This window comes from Bison bison, unplaced genomic scaffold (assembly GCF_000754665.1).
Source record: "Bison bison bison isolate TAMUID 2011002044 unplaced genomic scaffold, Bison_UMD1.0 scf7180017864358, whole genome shotgun sequence".
Taxonomy (NCBI): domain Eukaryota; kingdom Metazoa; phylum Chordata; class Mammalia; order Artiodactyla; family Bovidae; genus Bison; species Bison bison.
Window position 1 is genome coordinate 552,663 of NW_011494930.1, and position 12,016 is coordinate 564,678.

Sequence of the window (12,016 nt, forward strand, 5' to 3'; positions counted from 1 at the left end):
AGAATAATACAAGAAAACTTTCAAGGCATGAAGAAATAAATAAGAGAAATATATAACATCATGTACCCTGATTGAATGCTTGAACTTTGAAGATAAAAGGGAAAGAAACTAAGTTCTCAACATACCAGTCACTGCAATAAATATTGCATACACCTTTTTTAATTAAAGAAATTAAAAATTATGTCAACTTCCATGAAGGAAGTGAATCAACCGAATTCATGAAAAATAGTGTTCATAAAAGCAGGGCATTCTCTGCTGTATTTTCTGCAATGATGGAGATGAAAGCCAAATTATAGCATCAAGTGTGTAATCCTCAATGAACATAAGATCTAAGAACTATGAACTTTGATAAGTTCTGATTCATATGTGAAGTCAAAAAACAACAAAATATTTTAGGTTGACAATTCCAGTTTTTCCAGGAAATTTGAAACAGTAATGTACTCTATCTCTATTTCTTTTTTGCAAATGTGATTGCAGCATAAGTTTTCAATTGGAAGAAAATTGCTTCTCTAAAATCATTAGGGAACCAATAGTATAGAATATTCTACAAATCATTGAGGGTTAAAATATTTTAATATGGAAGTTTACATTCAAAGTAAGACTTGAGGACAAATATTCTTAAGGCAGAAATTTATAGGTTTGGATAATTATTTTCCCAGTTAAAGTCAAATGCAATTTTGAAGCTGATTAACAAACCAGCAATGAGAACTAAGACATTAACTGATTTATATAAATGTTGAATGAAAATGAGCATAAAGAAGACAAGAAAAAAAGTTGTTCATTCTTTTAAGAATAAGATTTTCAAATTAAATTTGAAGAATACCAAATAAGGATCAAAAATAAGCTTGATTTATTTTTAATTAAAGTCATTATTTTATTATCTTTTTCAAGTTTTTTTTAATTGGCATATAACTTTTGTAAATTTGTTTTAATTGCAGGATACTTACTTTACAATATTGTGATGGTTTTGCCATACATCAACATGAATCGGCCACAAGTATACATGTGTCCTCCCAAATTCTGAAACCCTATTTCACCTTCTTCCCCCCCTATTCCTCTGGGTTGTCCCAGAGCCCCGGCTTTCTGTGCCCTGCTTCTGCATTGAATTTGCACTGGCCATCTATTTTACATGTGGTAATGTACATATTTCAATGCTATTCTTTCAAATCAGCCTATCCTTGCCTTTTCCCACTAAGTCCAAAAGTCTGTTCTTTATATATGGATCTTCTTGCTGCCTTCATGTAGGATTATCAGTACTGTCTTTCTAAATTCCATGTATGTGTTAATACACAATATTTATCTTTCTCTTTCTGACTTACTGTGCTATGTATAATAAGCTGCAGGTTCATCCACCTCATTAGCTGACTCAAACCTGTTCCTTTTTATAGTTGAGTATTTTTCTACTGTGTTTATAAGTCACAACTTCCTTATCCATTCATCTGTCAGTGGACATCTGGTTGCATCCATGTTCTAGATATTTTAAATAGTGCTGCAATGAATATTGGGGTACATGTGTCTCTTTCAATACTGGTTTCTTCTGATGTATGCCCAGGAGTGGGATTTCTTGGTCATATGGCAGTTTTATTCCCAGTTTTTTAAAAGAAATATTTACACTGCTCTCCATAGTGGCAGTACCAGCTTTCATTCCCGTGATCAGTATGAGAGAGTTCCCTTTTTTACACACCCTCTCCATCATTTATTGCTTGTAGACATTTTGATAATGGCCATTCTGACCAGTGTGATTTGTTTTTCTTCAATAATGAGTGATATATAACATATTTAATTATTATGATTATGTAATAGGCTAATCTGTAACCAACATACAAATCTGATGAGTTAACACGCAAAACTTTCCTTCCCATATGAATTTCAATAGACTGTGAGGACTATGCTAATCTGGAAACAATTCTGGTTGTTTCTCTGAGAAATTGAACAAGTCCCTCAGAATCTGCACCTGCACGGATTTTATCATTCAGACTTTCAGGGGCTTTGGGGGAGCATGAATCAGCAATGAAAATTTTGAAAACAATGACCCCCATTTAAATATATTTGAATAACCATGCACCAGTTCCCACCACTTCATGGGAAATAGATGGGGAAACAGTGGGAATAGTGTCAGACTTTATTTTTCTGGGCTCCAAAATCACTGCAGATGGTGACTGCAGCCATGAAATTAAAAGACGCTTACTCCTTGGAAGGAAAGTTTTGACAAACCTAGACAGCATACTCAAAAGCAGAGACATTACTTAGCCAACAAAGGTTCATCTAGTCAAGGCTATGGTTTTTCCTGTGGTCGTGTATGGATGTGAGGGTTGGACTGTGAAGAAGCCTGAGCGCCGAAGAATTGATGCTTTTGAACTGTGGTGTTGGAGAAGACTCTTGAGAATCCCTTGGACTGCAAGGAGATCCATCCAGTCCATTCTGAAGGAGATCAGCCCTGGCATTTCTTTGGAAGGAATGACGCTAAAGCTGAAACTCCAGTACTTTGGCCACCTCATGTGAAGAGTTGACTCATTGGAAAAGACTCTGATGCTGGTAGGGATTGGGGGCAAGAGGAGAAGGGGATGACAGAGGATGAGATGGCTGGATGGCATCGCTGACTCGATGGACGTGAGTCTCAGTGAACTCCAGGAGTTGGTGATGGACAGGGAGGCCTGGCGTGCTGTGATTCATGGGGTGGCAAAGAGTCAGACACGACTGAGCGACTGATCTGATCTGACACTTGCTTTATTAACTATGCCAAGTCTTTGGGTGTGTAGATCAGAGCAAACTGTAGAAAATTCTTTAAGAGTTGGGAATACCATAGCACCTGATCTGCCTCCTGGGAAGTCTGTGTGCAGGTCAAGAAACAACAGTTAGAACTGGACATGGAACAACAGACTGGTTCCAAGTCAGTAAAGGATTAAGTTAAGGCTGTATATTGTCATCCTGTTTATTTCGTGTGAAGTGAAGAAAAAGCTGGAATAAACATTGCTGGGAGAAATATTAATGACTTCAGATATGCAGATGACACCACCTTTGTGGTAGAAAGTGAAGAAGACCTAAAGATATGAAAGTGAAAGAGGACAATGAAAAAGTTGGCTTAAAGCTCAACATTCAGAAAACTAAGATCACGGCATTTGTTCCCATCACTTGATGGCAAATAGATGCAGAAACAATGGAAACAGTGAGAGAATTTATTTATTTATTTATTGGAGGGGAGGCCTCCAAAATCACTGCAGCTTGTGACTGTAGCTATGAAATTAAAAAACAACAACAACAACAACAACACTTGCTCCTGGGAAGAAAAGCTATGACCAAACCTAGACAGCATATTAAAAAGCAGAGACATTACTTTGTCAACAAAGGTCAGTCTAGTCAAAGCTATGGTTTTTTCCAGTAGTCATGCAGGGATGTGAGAGTTGGACTCTAAAGAAAGCTGAGCACCGAAGAATTGATGCTTTTGAACTGTGGTGTTGAAGAAGACTCTTGAGAGTCCCTTGGACTACAAAGAGATCAAACCAGTCAATCTTTAAGGAAATTTGTCCTGAATATTCATTGGAAGGACTGATGCTAAAGCTGAAACTTCAGTACTTTGGCCACCTGATGAGAAGAGTTGACTCATTGGAAAAGACCCTGATGCTGGGAAAGATTGAAGGCAGGAGGAAAAGGGGACGGCAGAGAATGAGATGTTTGAATGGCATCACCGACTTGATGGACATGAGTTTGAGTAAACTCCAGGAGTTGATTATTGACAGGGAGGTCTAGTGTCCATGGGGTCACAAAGAGTCAGACACGACTGCACGAATGAACTGAACTGAACTGAACACTTGCCCTTGGGAGATACACAGGAGAAGAAGCAAGTGTCTTCATTCTGAATTCTGTCAACTTTACACTTTAAGAAAGGCCAGCCTAACCAGCCACATATAACATCCCCCCAAAGGAACAATGATAGCACAGCATTTATAGAGCTTGATTTAACAAATAATATACAAATGTAGATTGTACAAACACGTTTTAGTTTTAGGTTCAGGTATTTCCAGTTTTTTGATTTAACATAAAGGGTTTCCATGAAAGGAACTTTGATTTGTAACAGCATATCCATTGAAAATAAGTGTTCAACCAATTGTTACTAACTTATTCCAGTTATTCCAGCTACATATTAGATTATAACCTACAGTGTTCTCCTGTGGCCAAGTGATCATTTCTATAATTTTATTATAAAAAATTAGTGTTGATGTTAGAAATATGTTTACTGTCTACATTTATAAACATCTAGAGTGAAATAAGCAAAATCCATGTTCAAAAATACAAAATGTGAGGCAACACACACACATATACAATTACTAATGAAAATCACCCATTAGGAAATATGTAACAAAAACAATCTGTATCATAGAAATAAATACTACCTGCATATGTCAAATGAAAGATTTGACATATGTCTTAGGTTTATGTGATTTCACCTAAACATCTTGTTAACCAAAATAGTGTGATCAGTCACCTAGAGCCAGACATCTTGGACTGTGATGTTAAGCAGGCCTTGGAAAGTATCACTACAAACAAAGCTTGTGGAGGTGATGGAATTCCACCTGAGCTATTTCAAATCCTAAAAGATGATACTGTTAAAGTGCTGCACTCGATATGCCCACAAATTTGGAAATTAACATATATGTATGCCTTATTAGAAATATGGCCCAGGACCTCACTGGTGGTCCAGTAGTTAAGACTCTGTGGTTTCACTTTCATATGCCTATATGTTATTGTTTAGTAACTGAGTCATATCCAACTCTTTTGCAACTCCATGGACTAAAACCCATTACTTTCCTCTGTCCATAGAATTTCCCAGGCAAGAATATTGGAGTGGATTACCAATTCCTTTATATATATGACCAACAAATTATTTATACATTGTATCATCATAAATAACAAAAGATAATGAGAATTAATCTCCTAAAATTTTTAAAAGATACCTTAATTAATAATTAGTTTAAAAATACAGAGTATGTTCTGTGAGTATTGACTGCCATACTTATTATTACCCTGATCGGTTAAACTGGAGGCCAAGTGATTTCCCAATTTTTTTTTATAAATATTAAATAAAACTTTTTTTTTTTATCATTGTTAAGATACTAGCAGTTAAATGAAACTCCATTAAGAAGGTTACAAAAAATTTGAAGTATTTTAAATCATTCATGTGGTGAAATATTTAAGAAAAAGAATAAGAACAAAATTCTGGGAAAGCACAGATATATGAAACAGTTATAAAATGAAGGAGGACTAATTTTGGGAGTCCAACTGGGGTTGATATGAATTCACGGTAAAACATATAAGCAATGCTTTTTATAGAATTGTTGATTTCAAACTTGGGATTATATTTCTAAATATGAAAACTTACTTAAAATCTTAGTTTCTGCATTTCAGAGTGTATAACTAGTGAGATGTTTTATAAAGTTTCATAATTTCATATGTAATTATTTGTGGATAAATATATTCTGACCTGCAGCAAAGAGTGTGTCCAGGTCCTTCAGCACGAATAGTTCCATTAAGGCAGAGGGCCACACTCAGTTCAGGCTCAGCACAACTGCTAATGTTTACTTCACAATTCCAGGAGTTGGTGATGGACAGGGAGGCCTGGTGTGCTGCGATTCATGGGGTTGCAAAGAGTTGGACACGACTGAGCGACTGAACTGAACTGATGTACCATTTAGGAGGATGAAAGTAAAGCCATGTACTGCCTTCCTGCAGAAACCTTCATTCATACAAAGGTTGGATATGCAGTCCTAAATCACAAAACAGAGAATCAAATTTGATTATTAGTGTTAAGACTAAAAATTGTATTAAAATTATATTTTAGTTAAACATGCTTAAGAATCAAATATTCAAGCTTATCTGATATTCACTTGCTCTAAAATACAAATTTCTAGTAATAAATGATTTTTAACTTTTATCACTAGAAATACTTGTCAAATGTTTCATTGTTGATTGTTCAGAAAAAAGAAACTTTATTAGACTTTATTAAATTATGTACTATGTATACAATATCAGGAATTTACTGACCCTTAGTATCAACCATGTATCTCCACTTGCCTGAACAGTCTCAGTTTAACTCTGCTGTTTTAAGGTAATGATTAGCTGTGTTTTATTAAGTCTCAAAGGACTCTTGGGTTTGATCACACACATAGAATAGGCAATTGCTTTATTTTCTTCTAAAAAGCATCTATTGACATATTTGAGTTTTTATTCCACTCAGTCTTTTTTATCAGAATGAATGTGCATATATATTTTTTCAGCTTTACTGAGGTATACTTGACAAAATACCTATAATATATTTAGAGTGTAAATGGATGATTTGATATACATTTTAAAAAGATTCCTACTGTGTCACTGATCCTGTTAACAGTGCCAATTGCTTGTTGTGCAAACTGTTTGCTGAACGCAGGGTAGGCAAGGCGTGAACTAAGAGGCTGCAAGGAGACTCCAGGAGCTGTAGGAACTGCAGACAGGATTATTCTCTGTTGGCTGTTAGGGCAGCCGTACCAGCAGACTCGCTATATTCTCTCCTCTCCTCTCCTCTGTGTCCTCACTAACTCAGCAGACACAGTCATGATGCCACAGTAATGTCACCGCTTTCTAGGTGGAGCTCACATATCCCTACAGAACAAAGTAGCTCATGAGCAAGTGGTACTCCATGATGTGCATGCACAGTGCTATAAATAATCTCCATTGTTACATAGTCATTATTTACAAAATGTGGCTCCAGAGAACCTGAGCATACCATCTGGCTAATTTGCTCTCTTTCCACACTCCACCCCTCTAGGGTCTCTGTCCTCACAGTCTACATACAAATCATGTTCTGTGATAGTCCCTTGGAGAGTAACACTGACCCTTGCAACAGCAGTAGCTGTAACAACAGTTACCTTCCCAATGCATAGCAAGACCAAAGGCTAGGTATCACCCGGAACTCATATTGCAGTCCTTGCCCTTATATATAAAGTGCCTTTATCTTCCATGTGAAAGTGAGAGTCTCAATCCTGTCCAACTCTTCATGACCCCATGGACTATACAGTTCATATAATTCTCCAGGCCAGAATACTGGAGTGGGTAGCCTTTCCCTTCACTGGGGGATCTGCCCAACCCAGGAATCCAACCAGGGTCTCCTGCATTACAGGTGGATTCTTTACCAACTGATCTATCTGGTAAGCCTTATTGTCCATGGCCAAGTCTAGTTATTACATCTTCAAAGATAATTGCCTATATAAGCATGAGATGGCTTTTTAACATTTTATCCTGAAAAGCAATATTTTTTTTCTAGAGCTGTCACTAGTTGCCACTCACACTTGCAAACATTTACTGACTTTTATCAAGTGTTAATATAAAAACTCAAACTGACAAGGCTAATGTGGGAACTGTTGTATTCACATTATGTGTCAAATGGAAAAATTAAAAGTTTGTCAAAATCATCAGAGAGTTTAATTGATGCCATTTTCAATAAGAAATCGACTGTGCACTTTAATATAAAACTCAGGTCAAATTTGGAATCGAGATGGTGATCTTTTACATTTATCCAAGTGATAGATTTAAAAATATGTTTTTATAAATGAATACCATTCTGATATTTGTTCTACTTTTTCTGAAAATGTGAACTCCATAAGGATAACCAAGAGCACTTAGATTTGGGGCAGATACTGTAGCTATTTTTATGGAATGTAAATGCAGGATTCCAAGGGGAGTGATATGGAAATGCCATATATCCCACTTACTTCAAAAGCAAGGTATATTTAGAATGACTTATTAGAAAGCAATACATAAACTAATTGAGTTATATCTCCAATGGGAAGACAGAGAAAGGTTTTAGACTGACAAGTTTTGCCTCTAGGGTTTATATGAATCTTGTACTAAATTAATTAGAAGACTTAATGGAAAATGCAAAACAAGTTCTTTTTAGAAAAAAATCAACATTTAAAGTTCTTGATCTTTTCTAATTAAAAATTAAGGCATCATTTTCTTTTGTTCATCATTGTTTGAACTACTTTCTATACTCTAATATAATAAAGTGATTCCCAAGAAGAGCCCATTACTTTTAATTTGGAAAATGACAGGAACAAAAGGCTGGTATATTTACAAAAAAGGGAGTAAATTGGGAGAAATGTTACAGATCAGGGCAATCTAGACAACTGAGCTAGTCTCCAATGTTCACTCAAACTGTATTCAAACCCCCAAGCCAAGACATGTACAAGAGTGTAAGAGTAATAGAGCAGTGTATTCATTGTGTACAGCTTATGCTAATAAGCATGAAAGTTAGCTCTCTGACAGTTTTGTTGTATCCTGAGGTAAAGATGGTTTAGGTCCAAAACTTTGTTCTGTGATCTCTGAACTTCCCTGAAGGATAGAAAGTTATTTTCCAAGATCATATTCACCATGTCTCTCATCAAATGATGTTTTCTTTTTAGTGCTGATGCTTTTTAAAAAGTGGGATACTTTCTTCAAATAAGATCATAGGGAAACAAAGCATATTAAACAAGAAATGATGCAATTGTCTATCTGAAGATTGGAAACAGAACATGGTAGCCATTAGTGCCCTACCTCATCCACTCCAGACTTATTTTTATTTTTTTTATGTATATATTTTTACTTAAAGGATAACTGCTTTATAGAACTTTGTTGTTTTCTGTCAAACCTCGACATGAATCAAGCATAGGTATACAGATATTCCCTCCGTTTGGAACCTCCCTTGCATGTCCTTCCCCATCCCACCCCTCTAGGTTGATACAGAGCCCCTGTTTGAGTTTCCTGAGCCATACAGCAAATTTCCATTGGTTCTCTATTTTACATATGGTAATATAAGTTTCTGTATTACACTTCCATACATCTCATATTCTCCTCCCCTCTCCCCATGTCCATTAGTCTATTCCCTATGTCTGTTTGTCTGTTTCTCATTCAGTTCAGTTCAGTTCAGTTAAGTCACTCAGTCATGTCCGACTCTTTGTGACCCCATGAATCGCAGCAAACCAGGCCTCCCTGTCCATCACCAGCTACCGGAGTTCACTCAGACTCACGTCCATCGAGTCAGTGATGCCATCCAGCCATCTCATCCTATGTCGTCCCCTTTTCCTCCTGCCCCCAATCCCTCCCAGCATCAGAGTCTTTTCCAATGAGTCAACTCTTCACATGAGGTGGCCAAAGTACTGGAGTTTCAGCTTTAGCATCATTCCCTCCAAAGAAATCCCAGGGCTGATCTCCTTCAGAATGGACCGGGTGGATCTCCTTGCAGTCCAAGGGTGTCTCAAGAGTCTTCTCCAACACCACAGTTCAAAAGCATCCATTCTTTGGGGCTCAGCTTTCTTCACAGTCCAACTCTCACATACATACATGACCACTGAAAAAACCATAGCCTTGACTAGATGGACCTTTGTTGGCAAAGTACTGTCTCTGCTTTTGAATATGCTATCTAGGTTGATCATAACTTTTCTTCCAAAGAGTAAGTGTCTTTTAACTTCATGGCTGCAGTCACCATCTGCAGTGATTTTGGAGCCCAGAAAAATAAAGTCTTGCACTGTTTCCACTGTTTCCCCATCTATTTCCCATGAAGTGATGGGACCAGATGCCATGATCTTCGTTTTCTAAATGTTGAGCTTTAAGCCAACTTTTTCACTCTCCACTTTCACTTTCATCAAGAGGCTTTTCAGTTCCTCTTCACTTTCTGCCATAAGGGTAGTGTCATCTGCATATCTGAGGTTATTGATAATTCTCCTGGTAATCTTGATTACAGCTTCTGCTTCTTCCAGCCCAGGGTTTCTCATGATGTACTCTGCATATAAGTTAAATAAGCAGGTGCCTCTATACAGCCTTGACGTACTCTGTTTCCTATTTGGAACCAGTCTATTGTGGCATGTCCAGTTCTAACTGATGATTCCTGACCTGCATATAGGTTTCTCAAGAGGCAGGTCAGATGCTCTGGTATTCCCATCTCTTTCAGAATTTTCCACAGTTTTTTTCTGATCCACACAAAGACTTTGGCATATCAATAAAGCAGAAATAAATGCTTTTCTGGAACTCTCATGCTTTTTTGATGATGCAGCAGATGTTGACAATTATATCTGTTTCCTCTGCTTTTTCTAAAACCACCTTGCACATCTGGAAGTTCATGGTTCACATACTGATGAAGCCTGTCATGGATAATTTTTTCTGAGGCTGTAAAGAGCAATATTGCATAGGAACCTGGAATGTCAGGTCCATGAATCAAGGCAAATTGGAAGTGGCCAAAAAGGAGATGGCAAGAGTGAACGTCAACATTCTAGGAATCAGTGAACTAAAATATACTGGAATGGGTGAATTTAACTCAGATGACCGTTATATCTACTAGTGCAGGCAGGAATCCCTCAGAAGAAATGGAGTAGCCATCATGGTCAACAAAAGAGTTCAAAATGCAGTACTTGGATGCAATCTCAAAAACGACAGAATGCTCTCTGTTCATTTCCAAGGCAAACCGTTCAATATCACAGTAACCCAAGTCTATGCCCCAACCAGTAACTCTGAAGTTAATGGTTCTATGAAGACCTACAAGACCTTTTAGAACTAACACCCAAAAAAGATATCCTTTTCATTATAGGAGACTGGAATACAAAAGTAGGAAGTCAAGAAACACCTGGAGTAACAGGCAAATTTGGCCTTGGAATATGGAATGAAGCAGGACAAAGGCTAATAGAGTATTGCCAAGAAAATGCACTGGTTATAGCAAACAACCTCTTCCAAAAAACACACGAGAAGACTCTACACATGGACATCACCAGATGGTCAACACCAAAATCTGATTGATTATATTCTTTGCAGCCAAAGATGGAGAAGCTCTAAGCAGTCAGCAAAAACAAGACCAGAAGCTGACTGTGGCTCAGATCACAAATTCCTTACTGCTGAATCAGACTTAAATTGAAGAAAGTAGTGAAAGCCACTAGACGATTCAGGTATGCCCTAAATCAAATCCCTTATGATTATACAGTGGAAGTGAGAAATAGATTTAAGGGACTAGATCTGACAGAGTGCCCGATGAACTATGGACAGAGGTTCATGACATTGTACAGGAGACGGGGATCAAGACCATCCCCATGGAAAAGAAATGCTAAAAAAAAGCAAAATGGCTGTCTGGGGAGGCCTTACAAATAGCTGTGAAAAGAAGAGAAGCGAAGAGCAAAGGAGCAAAGGAAAGATATAAGCATCTGAATGCAGAGTTCCAGAGAATAGCAAGAAGAGATAAGAAAGCCTTCCTCAGCGATCAATGCAAAGAAATAGAGGAAAACAACTGGATGGGAAAGACTAGAGATCCCTTCAAGAAAATTAGAGATACCAATGGAACATTTCATGCAAATATGGGTTCGATAAATGACAGAAATGGTATAGACCTAAAAGAAGCAGAAGATGTAAAGAAGAGGTGACAAGAATACACAGAAGAACTGTACACAAAAGATCTTCATGACCCAGATAATCACGATGGTGTGATTATTCACCTAGAGCCAGATATCCTGGAATGTGAAGTCAAGTGGGCGTTAGAAAGCATCACTACGAACAAAGCTAGTGGAGGTGATGGAATTCCAGTTGAGCAATTTCAATTCCTGAAAGATGATGCTGTGAAACTGCTGCACTCAATATGCCAGCAAATCTGGAAAACTCAGCAGTGGCCACAGGACTGGAAAAGGTCAGTTTTCATTCCAATCCCAAAGGAAGGCAATGCCAAAGAATGCTCAAACTGCCGCACAATTGCACTCATCTCACATGCTGGTAAAGTAATGCTCAAAATTCTCCAAGCCAGGCTTCAGCAATACATGAACTGTGAACTTTCTGATGTTCAAGCTGGTTTTAGAACAGGCAGAGGAACCAGAGATCAAATTTCCAAAATCCACTGGATCATGGAAAAAGCAAGAGAGTTCCAGAAAAACATACATTTCTTCTTTATTGACTATGCCAAAGCCTTTGACTGTGTGGATCACAATAAACTGTGGAAAATTCTGAAAGAGATGGGATAACCAGACCACCTGACCTC